At 43.6% G+C, this 18793-nt stretch overlaps 1 non-coding gene across 1 annotated transcript; it reads right to left on the bottom strand.

Annotated features, from left to right (window-relative positions):
- Positions 1-541: 541 nt before the first annotated feature.
- Positions 542-616, bottom strand: Trnas-cga. The gene has a single exon. It is a non-coding gene; the product is annotated as a tRNA-Ser (tRNA).
- Between the last annotated feature and the right edge of the window lie 18177 nt (positions 617-18793).

An 18793-nucleotide genomic window follows, 5' to 3' on the forward strand; every position in this document is an offset into this window, starting at 1 on the left:
AGTTACGCGGGCGAAGGTTCCCTCTGCCAATCCACAGCTTTTTTATACCAACAAGTGCTTCAGCATCCACCAGTACACCCAATTTACAAGAGTTACTCATCGACAGACTGAAGCAGAGTTGGCGAAATGTTGATCAAAAGTTCCCAGCATCGGATGTCAAATCAACTTAGTTGGATGTAATCTAAGGGGAAGAATAATGTTTATCTGCCCACGCCCATCTGGACACACTCCCTGTCTATACAGCGCTTACCTGGGCGGGCATGCATGTGAGTGCAGGTGACGTTATTGCATGTATGATAGCTTAATTACTGAACATCGTTCATAACAGAATAACTGATAGCCAAGTGCACCTGTAAGTAACAGCTAGTCACATGATAAGTCTTTTATTGACAAAAATTTTATCTTATGCTACCCCATCACTATTCCATTGCAGCTACCTTTAACAAAATTCATTCTGAAATAATTTATAGCTTTCCACCACAGACAGAGATTAAACTGAAAATAATACGAGGGTTGAAACTTCCTGGAAGATTAAAACTGTTTGCCCGACCGAGACTCGAACTCGGGACCTTTGCCTTTCGCAGGCAAGTGCTCTACCAACTGAGCTACCGAAGCACTACTCACGGCCGGTACTCACAGCTTTACTTCTGCCAGTATCTCGTCTCCTACCTTCCAAACTTTACAGAAACTCTCCTGCGAACCTTGCAGAACTAGCACTCCTGAAAGAAAGGATACAGCGGAGACACGGCTTAAAGCTGTGAGTACCGGGCGTGAGTCGTGCTTCGGTAGCTCAGTTGGTAGAGCACTTGCCCACGAAAGGCAAAGGTCCTGAGTTCGAGTCTCGGTCGGGCACACAGTTTTAATCTGCCAGGAAGTTTCATATCAGCGCACACTCCGCTGCAGAGTGACAATCTCATTCTGGAAACATCCCCCAGGCTGTGGCTAAGCCGTGTCTCCGCTGTATCCTTTCTTTCAGGAGTGCTAGTTCTGCAAGGTTCGCAGGAGAGCTTCTGTAAAGTTTGGAAGGTAGGAGACGAGATACTGGCAGGAGTAAAGCTGTGAGTACCGGGCGTGAGTCGTGCTTCGGTAGCTCAGTTGGTAGAGCAGTTGCCCGCGAAAAGCAAAGGTCCTGAGTTCGAGTCTCGGTCGGGCACACAGTTTTAATCTGCCAGGAAGTTTCATATCAGCGCACACTCCGCTGCAGAGTGACAATCTCATTCTGAATACGAGGGTTGTCCAGAAAGTAAGTTCCGATCGGACGCGAAATGGAAACCACAGTGAAAATCAGAAATGTTTTATTCGCAACATTTAGGTACACCTTCCACCTACTTCTCTACATAGTAGCCATCAAGTTTTGTCGTAGTGTTGCATTAACTTACCGATATCCTCGTCATAGAAAGCAGCCGCTTGTGTTTTCGGCCAGTTATCTGCACTGGTCTGCAGCTCGCTGTCTGTGGAAAAATGTCTTCATAGCCAGCTTTTCTTGTAAGCAGAGATGATAGTCAGGGGGAGCCAATTACGGACTGTATTGTGGGTGATCAAACACTTCTCATCAGAAGCGCTGCAGGAGCGTCTTCATTGCCCCTGCAGTGTGCGGCCGATAATTGGCACGAAGAAGGAACTGTTCGACAGATCTGTTATGTGGGCTGCATGACACAGGCGAAATCTCCAACCAGGCCCTCATGTTTGGCGGGAGATGCTATTCCCTACGCATCTTTACGGGCTCACTGTTCACTCAAAACTGAAAAGAGCGACGCGACACTATCGACGGGCGTACTAGAGACACTGCCCAACACATCTGTGCAAAGCTTTACTGGACTTTCCCAGTGGTTTTCATTTCGCGAGCGATCGGAACTTTCTGGACAACCCCTGTATTATGCCTTTTGAATTAATGATTACCTCAGGGTCGCTTTCGTGGGTGTCAGTTGTTATTGTGAGACATACAGAAAAATTTGTAGGCAAAATTTTACGAAACTACATTTTATTGGCAGCCAGTGTATATGTTTAACATGCTGAAGTCGTGTCACCTGCAGCTGTGTGTTGTGTCTCTGGCACACCTGTCTTGTCCAGATATACAGTGATAAAGACTCTTCAGTGACAGCAGTATCTTACGCTCAGAACGAAAGCTTTGAGGGGCCTCCCAGCTACGGTTGGCAGGTGTCTGGCTTTAGTCGGGCATGTCGAACTTTTTACGGACGTGTTCGCCCAAATATATACAAGTCTCGCCAGTCAGGCTTTTGTTAATATTTCTAGCAATGAAGAAGAGATTGTACACTTAAGGTATGTTCCAAGTTAACGGCATGAGTGAAAGGGAATAAGAGCAAGGAGAAAAAAAGGAGATAGCCGGCCGCTGTGGCCGAGCAGTTCTAGGCTCTTCAGTCTGGACGGTCGCAGGTTCGCATCCTGCCTCGGACATGGATGTGTGTGATGTCCTTAGGTTAGACAGGTTTAAGAAGTTCTAGGTCTAGGGGACTGACGACCTCAGATGTTAAGTCCCATAGTGCTTAGAGACATTTGAACCATTTGAAACAAGGAGGTATACCGTAAGGGTATACAGGGTGGTCAGAAACAGTCTGAAAGCTTGTAAGAGGAAAGGCTGTGCTAAGAAATAATCGTTAAAAAATCGATACGTTGCACCGTTTCCGAGTTAACTATCATTGAAGTTAGCCACATCTGTAAAACTCTTACAGGCTTTTGCGACTGTTTCCGACCACTCCGTTTAGACATACCAATCAGTGCTTTTCTTATGTGTTTGTCGTACGTTTTTGTTCATAGGCCCAATGATCCTGACACAATTAACGGAGCTGAGCACTTATTTGGTCTCATAATTGCCAAATTATAAGGCTGTTTAGTAACTGTTTTCTAGATGAAGCACGTTTAAAGTAGATTTTATGGGGATATCGCATTATTAAACAAATGGAAATATACTTCTGAAGGTATTTCGGAAATATTCACTACACAAAAATGGCAACAAATATTTACTAAGGCAAATGGTCAGTTTACCAATTTGTACCAAGTAATTTCATTTTTACTGTCGATCCCCGCCCCTTCAGCACTTGCAGAGAAGGTTTTTTCTGGGGCGAATAATGAGTGGTTGCACTAAAGAAACAAAACGTATCTGAATTTAATAAAAAATAAATTATTTACTTATTTTAATTCAAACAGCAAAGATGCTGTAAAGCTGATTAACAGTGGCAATTATTTATTAAATACTAATAAAAGCATAAAATATATTTTAAATAATATACACTGACGGACAAAAACCGCTAAATCAAAAATAATGTAGAGTAATGAAGTTTCTGGAATACATTAGACAAGGTAACATATGTAATTGATCAACATTGAAAGGTCACATATTAATGTAAGCGCGAGATAAGTCATTGCCAAGGTGAAATGCTGATAGATAAACATCCCGTGTAAACGCCAGAAAGTTGAATGCAAGCATGCAAACATGCGTGCATTATGCGGTACGGGTAATGGACATCAGTTTGTGGGATGGAGTTCCGTGCCAGTTGCACTTTGTTGGTCAGTACAGAGACTGTTAGCGCTTTTTACGGATGACGCTGGAGTTGTCATCCCATGATGTCCCTTATGTGCGCGATTGGACACTCTGTAGAGCATATTGGGTTACAACAGCGGGATGTGTACGAGCGTTATCCCGCTGTAAAATAACCCCCTCAATGCTTTTCACGAGCGGCAGCACAACAGATCAAATCACCAGATTGACGTACAAATTTGGAGTCAGGGTGCGTGAGACAACCACGAGAATACTCTTGCTGTCATGCGAAACTGCACGCCAGACCGTAACTCCAATTGTGGATCCCGTGTGTCTAGAATAACGACTGGTTGCAGGCACTCAACTGGCACCCTTCTATCCAATGGTTGGCTGTCAGTGGCACTGAGTCAGAACCATCTTTCATCGGAAAACACAAGACCTCCACTGCGCCCTCCAATGAACTCTCACTTGACACCAATGAGGTCGCAGATGGCGGCGGTTTCCGAGTCAGTGGAATGCGCGTCACAGGGCGACTGGCTCGTAACTACCCATGAAGTAACCAATTGTAACAGTTCGTTGGATCGCTATGGTGCCAACAACTTCTCAAGTTGCTGCCTCAGATGCGGTACAATGCGCCAGAGCCACACAACGGACGCAATAGCCTTCCCTCTCGGAAGTGTCACATGGCCGTTGGGAGTCTAGTCTTCTTGCGACAGTACCTTCTCGTGACTACCATCGCCAGCAATCACGTACAGCGGCTACATTCCTGCCAAGTCTTTCAGCAGTATCGCAGTATCTTTCTCCCGAAAGAAACTTCATGTGGTTGCTGCGGTTTCCCGAGCATTGGATTGCGTCTTCTGTAGCTCTGGATCGACGTTTCCCCGAAGTTCTCTGCACTGCCATCTTGGTTGAGTCCACAGGGCGACGAAGGCACCGCGGACGCTCCTGAGCTCACGAAACGGCCGAATTTGCAGTTGTACCACAGATCTCTCCCACACAGCGGCTTCCCAGTAGCTTCGATTACAGGAGCGCGCCAACACTCCCAGCCAAATTGTTGAGCGATGCCAACGGTTTGCTGCACACTCTTCTTTAAGGCGAGCGGATTTCTCTCAGCAGATCCTCTATCCAGGACTCATCTTCTCGAAGTTCTGCTTGCGCAGTGTTACCGATCATTCTTGACCATTGTCACGGACTTTCCGTCAGTTAGGTTTGTTCTTCCGAAAGAAGCTTCATGTGGTTGCTGCGGTTTCCCGAGCATTGAATTGCGTCTTCTGTAGCTCGCAGACCTCGTTGAAACTCAGTGAGGTGTTGATAACGGCGCCTTTGTCGCCTCAAAGGCATAATTCATAAAACTAACCCACCACGTCCAATCTCAAAGATAACTAACGCTGAGGACTGTTACAGCGTGTGTTTAAAGCAAACCTGATTTGCACCTTCATAGTGGCGTTACTAGCGCCCCTCTTATCGGACTGCTGCGAAATTTGAATGGACACCATCCTTCAGATGCAGAAACACGTCTGCTAACTTTCGTTTAATGGCAGGACATCTGCTTTGTGTTGCTATTTTTTCCATCAGTGTATCAAGCAAAATAAATAATTTTATTTTATTATTGACATTTTTCTCTATTCAAAGGTTTTTCTCCAACATAACAAATACAAGGACATCTGTTACATAAGATCTTAGTTTATCTCCTCAGGTTGTCCCTCGAGGTGGTTCGATCTTGTATATCTTCTTTCTCTGCTCCTCATTGCTAATCGCACATTTTGGAGCCAGGTGGTCGTAGGCCGTTCCCTAATTTCCCTCCAGTTCCCATTCCAGGATCATTTTCGGAATTCTGGCTTCATCCATTTTTCTTACATGCCCGTACCATTGTAATTTCCTTCTATCCATCACGTATTTTTTCTCTTACTTCCGTCCTCTTTATTATTTCGTCTTTTCTTATTTTCTCTTTTCTAGAGATTCTTGCTGATCTTCTCCGAAGTCAATTTCTACTGCTTGCAGCTCTTTGATGTCTTTCAGATTAGTAGTCCAAGTTTCCGGTCCATGCATAACTAGGCTCCCTAGTATCGATTTATATATGATTTTTTTGGTTCGGTTTATTACATTTCTGTTTCATAAGACTGAATTGTGCATCCCAGTGACCTTCCTTCCACTGCTAGTTCAGTTATTAATTTCTACCTTTGATTTTCCCTCCATCTCTAAAACGGATCCCAAACAACAAAAAATATTGACCTTAATTTTCTTTCCCTCTATGTATAAGTCATTTGGATCATTACTGAGGGATTATTTTTTCTGGTAATTAATCTTCATTACCCAGTTTCTGTATTCCTTTGCTAATTGGTTACATGTATAATTTTCATCCTCCCCAACTTGTGCTGTAACTCCTTGATTATCAGCAAATAGTAGGTGATGTAAATAAACTCCAGCTTTAATTTCTAGCCCCATCCCATTGAATTTACGAGACCATGTCATAAGACTGATGCCTACATAGATTTTAAATAATGTTGGTGACATGGGGCTACCTTGTAAGAGACCCTTGCTTGTTCTAAATTTCTGTGGAAGTGTGCTACCAATTGTCACTTGACAAAAGTTATCTTTATATATTTTTTGTATTATTGTAATTAAAGGCCCCTTTATGTTTGCTATATGCAATGCTCTCGAAAGTAGTTTTCTCTTTTCAAACAACTTACGGGAATTCAGTCAGGTTATATTTACAGCGACCGCCGGAGTTCAAAAATGTTTCAAATGGCTCTGAGCACTACGGGACTTAACACCTGGGGTCATCAGTCCCCTAGACTTAGAACTACTTAAACCTAACTAACCTAAGAACATTACACACATTCATGCCAGATGCTGGATTCGATGGCGATAAATGGCTCTGAGCACTATGGGACTTTACAACTGTGGACATCAGTCCCCTAGAACTTAGAACTACTTAAACCTAACTAACCTAAGGACATCACACACATCCATGCCCGAGGCAGGATTCGAACCTGCGACCGTAGCAGTCGCGCGGTTCCGGACTGCGCGCCTAGAACCGCGAGACCACCGCGGCCGGCGCTGGATTCGAACCTGCGACCGTAGCAGCAGCGCGGTTGCGGACTAAAGCGTATAGAACCGCTTGTCCACTGCGGCCGGCTTCGGCGGGAGTACATCCCTCCATTTTCAAGACACAGATTGTGTCTTGAAAATGGCGGGGCGTACTCCCACCGAAATATCGGCGGTCGCTGTAAATATCACCTAGCTGAATTCCCGTAAGTTGTTTGAAAATTGTATACGCCAGGAGAAACTCAGCCCTCACATAGTTTTCTCTTGACAGTATCATATGCTTTTTCTAAAGCTATGAAAATTAATTCTATGTTTTTTTTTAATTTTTTCCTATGTTACTCTAAGGTCTGTCATAATATGAAAATTGTCATTATATTCTATCTCTCCATGTTTTCCCACATGATTCTCTAATCCCTACTCTTCCCTTCATAGCCCCCATGATGATCAGTCCCTTCCTCCTTAGGATTTTTTTCTATAGTCTCCGTAAGGATTGTCCAGAAAGTATCATTTTCCTGGTCTCTTGAATCATTCGTGGGTGCATATACACCAATAATTACAACTTCCCTGGCAGATAGAGTCATTTCTACCACAATAGTACATTAATTAATAAATTTCCAATTTGTAATCTTCTTTTTCCACGCTTTCTTTATCGTAATGGAGACTCCTGCTTTGGATATTAGCCCTTTGGACACCACACTCCGGATAACTACGTAATTACCAAGTTCTTCTCCTTTGTCTTTCTTCTTGTTCTCAGAGAGTACAACAACATCCATTTTGAAACTGTCAAGTTCTGTTGGTAATATATTCAGTTTTGTCGAGATTCGTTGCACATTCCAGCATCCAAGTGTCATTTTTCCCATTTTCTTCGTCCGTTCGTCGTCCAAGATTCCAGTTTTCGCGAAACATATTATTAGGTTTTTTACCATTTTAATTTTTTCGCGTGAGTAAGGAGCTATCTCAATGCACAATCCCCAACCTGGGTGACCAGGTAATTTATTCTCAAGTTTTGTTTCTTTAGGCTTTGATAAGCCAATAGCACGCTACAAGGCAGTAAGCGGTAGTTTTAGTCCACCTCGGATGTTTTATTTCCCCGATACCCACCATAACTGGTGAGCAATTTCCTATCCGTCATCTGGGGAGGCGCCCCGTGGGAGACTAGTAGCTCTACACGGGCAAAATAAATAATACTTCACTTTAATACAATGTACTTCTTTCTTCCTTTAACAATAATACACTTTGTTGTTGTTGTTGTTGTGGTCTTCAGTCCAGAGACTGGTTTGATGCAGCTCTCTATGCTACTTTATCCTGTGCAAGCTTTTTCATCTCTCAGTTCCTACTGCAACCTACATTCTACTGAATCTGCTTAGTTTATTCATCTCTTGGTCACCCTCTACGATTTTTACCCTCCACGCTGCCTTCCAGTACTAAATTGGTGATCCCTTAATGCCTCAGAATATGCCCTGCCAACCGATCCCTTCTTCTAGTCAAGTTGTGCCACAAACTCCTCTTCTCTCAAATTCTATTCAATACCTCCTCATTAGTTATGTGATCTACCCATATAATCTTCAACATTCTTCTGTAGCTATTTACCGCCCACGATTCACTTCCATACATGGCTACACTCCATACAAATACAGTACTTTCAGGAACGACTTCCTGACACTTAAATCTATACTCGATGTTGATAAATTTCTCTTTTTCAGAAAGCTTTCCTTGCCATTGCCGGTCTACATTTTATATCTTCTCTGCTTCACTTTAAGTGTCGCATTTCCTAATCTAATTCCCTCAGCATCGCCCGATTTAATTCGACTACATTCCATTATCTCGTTTTGCTTTTATTGATGTTCATCTTATATCCTCCTTTCAAGACACTATCCATTCCGTTCAACTGCTCTTCCAAGTCCTTTGCTGTCTCTGACAGAATTACAATGTCATCGGCGAACCTCAAAGTTTTTATTTCTTCTCCATGGATTTTAATACCTACTCCGAATTTTTCTTTTGTTTTCCTTACTGCTTGCTCAATATACAGATTGAATAACATCAGGGATAGGCTAAAATCCTGTCTCACTCCCTTCCCGACCACTGCTTCCCTTTCATGTCCCTCGACTCTTATAACTGCCTTCTGGTTTCTGTACAAATTGTAAATAGCCTTTCGCTCCCTGTATTTTATCCCTGCCACCTCCAGAATTTGAAAGAGAGTATTCCAGTCAACATTGTCAAAAGCTTTCACTAAGTCTACAAATGCTGGAAACATAGGTTTGCCTTTCTTTAATGTATCTTCTAAGATAAGCCGGAAGGTCAGTATTGCCTCACGTGTTCCAGCATTTCTACGGAATCTTCCCCGAGGTCGGCTTCTACCAGTTTTGCTATTCGTCTGTGAAGAATTCGCGTTAGTATTTTGCAGCCGTGACTTATTAAACTGATGGTTCGGTAATTTTTACAACTGTCAACAGCTGATTTCTTTGGGATTGGAATTATTATATTCTTCTTGAAGTCTGAGCTTATTTCGCCTGTCTCATACATCTTGCTCACCAGATGGTAGAGTTACGTCATGGCTGGCTCTCCCCGGACTGTCAGTAGTTCTAATGGAATGTTGCCTACTCCCAGGGTCTTGTTTCGACACAGGTCTTTCTGTGCTCTGTCACATTTTTCACCCAGTATCATATCTCCCATTTCATCTTCATCTACATCCTCTTCCGTTTCCATAATATTGTCCTCAAGTCCATCGCCCTTATATAGATCTTCTATATACTCCTTCTACCTTTCTGCTTTCCCCTCTTTGCTTAGAACTGGGATTCCATCTGAGCTCTTGATATTCATGCAAGTGGTTCGCATTTCTCCAAAGGTCTCTTTAATTTTCCTGTAGGCAGTTCTATCTTACCCCTAGTGAGATAGGCCTCTACATCCTTACATTTATCCTCTAGCCATCCCTGCTTAGCCATTTTGCGCTTCCTGTCGATCTCATTTTTGAGACGTTTGTACTCCTTTTTGCCTGCTTCATTTACTACATTTTTATATTTTCTCCTTTCATCAATTGAATTCAATATTTCTTCTGTTACCCAAGGATTTCTACTAGCCCTCGTCTTTTTACCTACTTGATCCTCTGCTGCCTTCACTACTTCATCCCTCAAAGCTACCCATTCTTCTTCTACTGTATTTATTTCCCCCATTCCTGTCAATCGTTCCCTTATTCTCTCCCTGAAACTCTGTACAACCTTTGGTTTAGTCAGTTTATCCAGTTTCCATCTCCTTAAATTTCCAACTTTTTGCAGTTTCTTCAGTTCTAATCTACAGTTCATAACCAATAGATTGTGGTAAGAGTCCAGATCTGCCCTTGGAAATGTCTTACAATTTAAAACCTGGTTCCTAAACCTCTGTCTTACCACTATATAATCTATCTGAAACCTTCCAGTATCTCCAGGCTTCTTCCACGTATACAACCTTCTTTTATGATTCTTGAACCAAGTGTTAGCTATGATTAAGTTACGTTCTGTGCAAAGTTCTACCAGGGGCTTCCTCTTTCATTTCTTACCCCCAATCCATATTCACCCACTACCTTTTATTCTCTCCCTTTTCCTACTGTCGAATTCCAGTCACACATGACTATTAAATTTTCGTCTCCCTTCACTATCTGAATAATTTCTTTTATGCCATCATACATTTCATCAATCTCTTCGTCATTTGCAGAGCTAGTTGGCATATAAACGTGTACTACTGTAGTAGGCGTGGGCTTCGTGTCTATCTTGGCCACAATAATGCGTTCTTTATTTGCTCAAATAAAAAGTGGCAAGATTACCCACATCAGTTCTAGTAAAAATAAATCTTCTTTCGCTTGGGGTTCTGCCAAATTAGCCTCAGGAATTCCATTACATCTGATTGACCACCTCAGATTCTCCAACCTGGTCACTATGTGCTTTACAGAATCGGCTTCTGTGAATCAATTTACAAAGCTGCTCCATAATTTCTTTTCGAAACACTTTTAGACGCTGAACAACTCGCGGCTGGTAAATTACTAGCCCAGCTTGCTCCAGCGTTTGGTTGACCTCTCCACTGCAGAGATGTGTGCGGCGTCCAGAAATTGCCCGTTCTGAAAGGCGTCGACGGGCTGTCTGCTGTGAGTCACCGGTAGTGAAGCGTGGCAGCAGCGGTAAGTGATGCATCAGGCGATACGGGAGCTGACAGCTGTTCCAGGCCCTCAAGGTCCGCGGTCGATGCCGCCATAAGGCGGGCTGGCAGGCGTCAGATAACGCCACGCCGGCAAAGGGCCCTCGCCTGCACTGCAGGCAAAACCGTACGGGCGGGTGTAATCAACTCAGAGTCACTCACAGGTGATAATTAAACACACTGACAAAAAAAAAATTATTCACCCTACAGGCCGACACACTGAGGTCTCAATTCAGCGACGATTTCAGGTTGATTCAGGTATGCCGTAAGCACGCGAAGCCATTAATGATTACACTACTGGCCATTAAAATTGCTACACCACGAAGATGACGTGCTACAGAAGCGAAATTTTAACAGACAGGGAGAAGATGCTGTGATATGCAAATGATTACCTTTTCAGAGCATTCATACAAGGTTGGCGCCGGTGGCGACACATACAAAGTGCTGACATGAGGAAAGTTTCCAACCGATTTCTCATACACAAACAGCAGTTGACCGGCGTTGCCTGGTGAAACGTTGTTGTGATGCCTCGTGTAAGGAGGAGAAGCGCGTACCATCACGTTTCCGACTTCGATAAAGGTCGGATTGCAGCAAAAAAATGTGTGTGAAATCTTATGGGACTTAACTGCTAAGGTCACCAGTCCCTAAGCTTACACACTACTTAACCTAAACTATCCTAAGGACAATCACGCACACCCATACCCGAGGGAGGACTCGCACCTCCGCCGGGACCAGCCGCACAGTCCATGACTGCAGCGCCCTAAGACCGCTCGGCTAATCCCGCGCGGCTCGGATTGCAGCCTATCAGGATTGCGGATTAACGTATCGCGACATTGCTGCTCGCGTTGGTCGAGATCCAATGACTGTTAGCAGAATATGGAATCGGTGGATTCAGGAGGGTAATACGGAACGCCGTGCTGGATCCCAACAGCCTCGTATCACTAGCAGTCGAGATGACAGGCATCTTATCCGCATGGCTGTAACGGATCGTGCAGCCACGTCTCGATCTCTGAGTCAACAGATTGGGCTGTTTGGAAATCAACAACCATCTGCACGAACAGTTCGACGACGTTTGCAGCAGTATGGACTATCAGCTCGGAGAACGTGGCTGCAGTTACCCTTGACGCTGCATCACAGACAGGAGCGCCTGCGATGGTGTACTCAACGACGAACCTGGCTGCAGGAATGGCAAAACGTAATTTTTTCGGATGAATCCAGGTTCTGTTTACAGCATCATGATGGTCGCATCCGCGTTTGGCGACATCGCGGTGAACGCACATTGGAAGCGTGTATTCGTCATCGCCATACTGGCGTATCACCCGGTGTGATGGTATGGGGTGCAATTGGTTACACATCTCGGTCAGCTCTTGTTCATATTGATGGCACTTTGAACAGTGGACGTTACATTCCAGAAGTGTTACGACCCGTTGCTCTACCCTTCATTCGATCCCGGCGAAACCCTGCATTTCAGCAGGATAATGCAGGACCGCATGTTGCAGGTCCTGTACGGTCCTTTCTGGATACAGAAAATGTTCGACTGCTGCCCTGGCCAACACATTCTCCAGATCTCTCACCAATTGAAAAGTCTGGTCAGTGGTGGCCGAGCAACTGGCTCGTCACAATATGTTTGACTCAATGCCCAAGCGTATCAAGGCCGTTATTACGGCCAGATGTGGTTGTTCTCAGGATCTATGCACCCAAATTGCGTGAAAATGTAATCACAAGTCAGTTCTAGTACAATATATTTGTCCAATGAGTACCCGTTTATCATCTGCATTTCTTCTTGGTGTAGCAATTTTAATGGCCAGTAGTGTAGATTCCATAAAACTACCAAACCGTGGGGATGTTGCAAAAATATGAAATTTTCCCGGCGAATCAACTGTTCAAAAAGATTTCGGGCTTGCAGCCGGTCGTAGTAAACTTCATTGCACGCTATTTAGGCTGGACAAGTGCCAGCCATCTTCAGGTGAGCTGAACGAGGACTGACGAAGACGTTCTCCGCTCCGTCTTACATAGCGCGCTGATAGTACTGCCGCGCATGCGTTGCAGTCGCGGAGACAGAAGGGCCACACCGCCCAGCGACAGCGCCCTCGTTGGTGGAACTGTAGTACTCGGCTGCCGTCTGTATTGTCGCTGGCCTAAGCTCCATCCATGAGAATATCCGATTTAGTATGGAACTAGAGAAAGATGACTGCCTTCCACTCCTGGATGTTTTGGTTAAACGGACGAGTGACGGCACGGTGGGACATTCTGTCTATCGTAAGCCCACTCACACTGATCTGTATTTGCATTCTTCAAGTTGCCATCACCCATCCCAGACCATGAGTGTACTCAAAACCCTTGTGCACAGGGCACATACGGTGTCGGATGCAGAGAATTTGCACATTTGAGGACGGTGTTCAGAGACAATGGGTACTCGACCCGGCAAATTAGCAGGGCCTTCTCAACTAGAGCCAGGAACCGGGAAGTAAATAAAGAGGAGAACGCGCCAGCCAAGTCCCTAACTTTTCTTCCCTTCGTTGGAAATATCTCCTTCATGTGAAAGTGGTTTTTCGTCCAAGATTTCGGATTTGCTGGGATCGGTGAAGGATGATTTGTTACTGCGGAAGGAGGGAATTTACAAAATACCGTGTCAATATGGCATGACCTATATAGGACAGACAATGCATACAGTAGAAGAGCGTTCTACAGAACATCAACGTTGAACTCGCCTACTGCAACCCACTAAGTCTGCAGTTGCGGAACATTGTATTTCTAACGGACATTCAATGGAGTACAACAAAACTTCGATTTTGGCCACAGGAACAACTTTTTGGGACTCCATTATCAAAGAATCCGAGCAAATACGCATCGCGGGAAATCTAATGAACCGTGACAGTGGTTACGAATTGAATGACGCATGGAATCCCGTCATCTCCGAAATTTGCTCGAGACGAAGACGCCAGAAGACTTCGACACCTGAGACCAGCGACAATACCGACGGCAGCTGACTACTGCAGTTCCAACAGCGAGGGCGCTGTCGCTGGGCGGTGTGGCCTTTCTATCTCCGCGACTGCAACGCATGCGCGGCAGTACTATCAGCGCACTATACGGGGTGGTCCATTGATAGTGACCGGGCCAAATATCTCACGAAATAAGCATCAAACGAAAAAACTACAAAGAACGAAACTCGTTTAGCTTGAAGGGGGAATCCAGATGGCGCTATGGTTAGCCAGCTAGATGGAGCTGCCATAGGGCTTTGTGGTAGACGGCGTTGTAATAGTGACAAACATATGGCTCACAATTTTCGACGAACAGTTGGTAACAGGTAGGTTTCTTAATTTAAACTACAGAACGTAGGTACGTTTGAACATTTTATTTCGATTGTTCCAATGTGATAGATGTACCTTTGTGAACTTATCATTTCTGAGAATGCATGCTGTTACAGCTTGATTACCTGTAAATACCACATTAAGGCAATAAATGCTCAGTATGATGTCCGTCAACCTCAATGCATTTGGCAATACGTGTAACGACATTCCTCTCAACAGCTAGTAGTCCGCCTTCCGTAATGTTCGCACATGTATTGACAATGCGCTGACGCATGTTGTCAGGCCTTGTCGGTGGATCACGATAGCAAATATCCTTCAACATTCACCACAGAAAGAAATCCGGGGACGTCAGATCCGGTAAACGTGCGGGCCACGGTACGGTGCTTCGACGACCAATCCACCTGTCATGAAATATGCTATGCAATACCGCTTCAACCGCACGAGAGCTATGTGCCGGACATCCATCATGTTGGAAGTACTTCGCCATTCTGTCAAGCAGTAAAACATCTTGTAGTAACATCGGTAGAACATTGCGTAGGAAATCAGCATACATTGCAACATTTCGATTGCCTTCGATAAAACGTGGGCCAATTATCCTTCCTCCCATAATGCCGCACCATACATTAACTCGCCAAGGTCGCTGATGTTCCACTTGTTGCAGCTATCGTGGATTTTCCGTTGCCCAATAGTGCATATTATGCCGGTTTACGTTACCGCTGTTGGTAAATGACGCTTCGTCGCTAAATAGAACGCGTGCAAAAAATCTGTCATCGTCCCGTAATTTCTCTTGTGCCCAGTGCAGAACTGTACACGACGTTCAAAGTCGTCGCCATGCAATTCCCGGTGCATAGAAATATGGTACGGGTGCAACCGATGTTGTTGTAGCATTCTCAAGGCAGACGTTTTTGAGATTCCCGATACTCTCGCAATTTGTCTGCTACTGATGTGCAGATTAGCCGCGACAGCAGCTAAAACACCTACTTGGGCATCATCATTTGTTGCAGGTCGTGGTTGACGTTTCACATGTGGCTGAACACTTCCTGTTTCTTTAAATAACGTAGCTATCCGAACTGTCGAGGATACCGAGCAGCATACATAACACACGCCCGTTGGGCATTTTGATCACAATAGCCATACATCAAAACGATATCGACCTTTTCCGCAATTGGTGAACGGTCCATTTTAACAAGGGTAATGTATCACGAAGCAAATACCGTCCACACTGGCGTTTGTGACTATTACAGCGCCATCTATCACAAAGCGAAAAAAGTGGTGCAACTAAAACATTCATATTTCTTTACGTACTACAGGAATATGTATTAAAAAATTGGGGTTCCTATTTTAAAAAAATGCAGTTGATATCCATTTGACCTATGGCAGTGTCATCTAGCGGGCCAACCATAGCGCCATCTGGTTTCCCCCTTCAAGCTAGACAAGTTTCGTTCTTTGTAGTTTTTTCGTTTGATGCTTATTTCGTGGATATTTGGCCCCGCCACGATCAATGGACCACCCTGTATATCGTTAAATTTATAGTCTACATTTCCTTTCGCAAGTCGAAAGTACATGAGCTTCGCTAATGTCAGTGCGAGGGTAAAAGGAACGACGACCATTTTCGTCTAGGGGAATGGGATTTCCGTAGTCGGTTGGAAGGGAGTTCGCGAACAGATACGATGTCGCCTCTTGCATGCACCAGAAATATTTTCATATTTGGTCACGGACCTGTAAAGCTTTCGCCTGTAACGATCACGAGAATCTCTGCAATGTGTTCTGCTTCTGTGGACTTAAGAAAAATTCACGTCATATGGGCTGGTTGGTTGGGACTTGTAAATATTTCACATGTGTTGATCGCAAAGATTCAGTTTCAGGAAAGGTTAAACAGAAACGAGATGCTGGCAAACTACTTAGATTCTCGCATTGAAAAATATTATGTTAACAATAATCTGATGTGAAAAGTATGAAAGGATATTTTGTTTGCTTTTTCTGCATAAACTTAATTTGTGAAAAGATTAAATAGGTATGAAAAGCAAACATTGTTTCACCACAAATTCTTGCCTGCATTTTTATTAAAGTTGTGACTGATTTCATTGTGTGTTAATGCGATAGATGCGATGGTTGGTCCCTGGGCATTGATGTAGCCAATATTTTGAAATCCAACCACGCATTCGGAGGCCCTATGAACGGTGCATTGCTCGCTTTATTTATTTTTATTCGTGGTGATGCATATCAGGATCACGGACCAGAGGTTGTATGGAATTTGTTTCTAGAGATATTAGCTCTCTGACATTTCAACTTGCTCAATAAATTACCAAATGTTTTGAACGAGCATAAGGCCTCTGCGTGTAAAAAATGGCTGAGAGGGTTGCTGAAACGACATCCCAAACTGGGATTTGGAACACTTGAGAATATTTCTGTAGTCAGAGCTTAAGGCTTCACAAAGGAGACACTTGACTCTTTATTTCAGCTACTGAAAAATGACGCAAAAGCCCTGCAATTTGCGCTCAACCGAATTTTCAATTTGACGAGACTGGACAGGGTAGTTTTAGTAAGGTTAATAGTTTGAAAGGCAAGGAGTGAGTCTCAAAAATGTCTTCAGTCACAAGAGGAGCTCTTATGGCTGTTGCTACATATATGAGTCCAACCAGCCATTTTGTACCTGCAATAATTATTTTACCGCGCAAGAATAAAGATCTTAAACTTGGTATTTGAACTTGAAAAGGCTCTGTGACAACGTGTCGCAAATCTGGTTGGATGCAGCTTGAACTTTTCACAGAGTAACTGGAACACAAACTCTTTATAAACAATTTAAGCCTTACATCTGAGCATCCAGCGATGCTTATTTTTGAAGGGCATCATTCTCATACTCGCAACGTTGATGTTGTTGATGGTGCTCGAGTACAGTGTGTCACACTAGTCTGCCTGCCACCTCGCACAACACGTAGCTCACGGGCTCTGGACGTGTCCTTTATGGCCCCATTCAAGTGTTTCTGTTATCAAGAGGCAGAAAACTGTCCTGCTGGTTATCCTTTGAGAGCCAAAGACGTTGGGCCATTGATGGGTAGGGCATTTTGCAGAGCCGCAACAATAGAAGCGACTTCAAATGGTTTCAAAAAACGTGGGATCTGTCGTTTTCACCTCCTGATTGTTCCATCTATGGATTATCCTCAGCAACCTGCAGCAAGGGCTGATAAGGCCTCAGAGGCTTCAGTATGGCCATTGTCGACTGTAGTTAATGGAATTGAAGAAACAGCAGCTTATACATTTGATATCAGCCCGTCTCCTCTATTTAAACCGTCAGACATAACAAAGAGTAGGTAAAGTGGTCCTCTCGTTTTAAAAAGGCTTGGCACCGTCCATGGCTAAAGCGAAAAGAAAACAAGTTCCAAGGCGGCAGGTAAGACAACACCTACAACAAAACCTACTCCAGGAGCTTCAATTTCGGTTGCAGACAGTTGTGGCACTTCATGATTTTCTATCAAAGTTTGAAGTTTGTATTGGTTCTTTATTTACGTGACCATTACGGCACTCCAACCCCAGTTCTCGATACCAGTAATATCGTACTATTTTCTGCGAAGTAACAGACATATTTTTGTGACAATATTCACATTCGGTTTTGTTAATGTATAGGTTCTTGTGTGTATTCATTTCTGTGAGACTGTCATAATCTTTGACTTACTTGTAACCGTTTGCGCGCGAATGCGCACAGAGCAGTCTTTGTTTCACTTTGCAGAGGTTAAGTTGTTATTTCGCTTTGTAAAAGAACAGTCAAGTCTTGTGTTTGGTTAAAGTGGAAATTAAATATATGAAGATTGATACAAAACTGTTTTCTTGATGATGTGACAATTAAGAAGAAGTATATGTGAATTTACAGGAAGTTTAATAAAAATGTGGATCGTGAACACCAAGTCAAAAATTATTTCTACCAAACCATTGTTCTGATCTGGAATTGTTTGATCATTAAGAATTTCCTGAAAACGCATTTGTAGGTCTTCAAATATTGTTAAAATACAGATCTGGACCTTCTAGCAGTCAAAGTGGAATCACCCTAAAATAAACAAGATGAGCCATAACAACTTCGACGAAATCTACGTGGGAATCAATTTAAGATAAGTGCCAAAATTAATGACTTTTTTACAGTGACTTCATTATTTCCACTCTGACGATACCATCCACAGCCAATACCTTTGTTGTTGCCCGATAAAGGGAACATATGCTGTGTGAGCAACATTATTAATCTGATTTCTAACCTACTTTGCGAGTGGTGGTATTGTTGGAAGTTCTACTTCTAAATTTCGGGGATGCTGTTGTACATGTGTTCTCGTTCCGGTTTTAGAGCTGTTCTGCTTACTGGCATTCGAACTTTTATTTTTATTACTAGGAAATAGGCGTCAGTTAATGAAATTCCATATGAGTGTGGTAAAAGGTAAGTACGACAGACAGTACGCACTGGAAAAGAACGATGCATTGAACACCAGCGATTTACCCGCCTGCTACAGGTTAATAATTCAGCAGTGGCTGAACATTGCATTTCCACTGGCCATTTCATGGACTATGGGAAAGTGAAGATAATGGCCACAGCCTTATCCTACTGATATCCAATGGTCAAGGAAGCTGTAGGAACACAAGTAGCAAACAACGTGCTCAACCGAGACGAGGTTGCCAACTCAACACATTATGGAAACCTCTCATTTTACGTATGTGCTCTCAAAGGAAATATTCTAAGTCTTCATGCCATCCGTAATTATCAACAACACATTTGCTAAGCGCTGTGGATTTG

The sequence above is a fragment of the Schistocerca americana genome, chromosome 1, assembly GCF_021461395.2.
Source record: "Schistocerca americana isolate TAMUIC-IGC-003095 chromosome 1, iqSchAmer2.1, whole genome shotgun sequence".
NCBI classification, from domain to species: domain Eukaryota; kingdom Metazoa; phylum Arthropoda; class Insecta; order Orthoptera; family Acrididae; genus Schistocerca; species Schistocerca americana.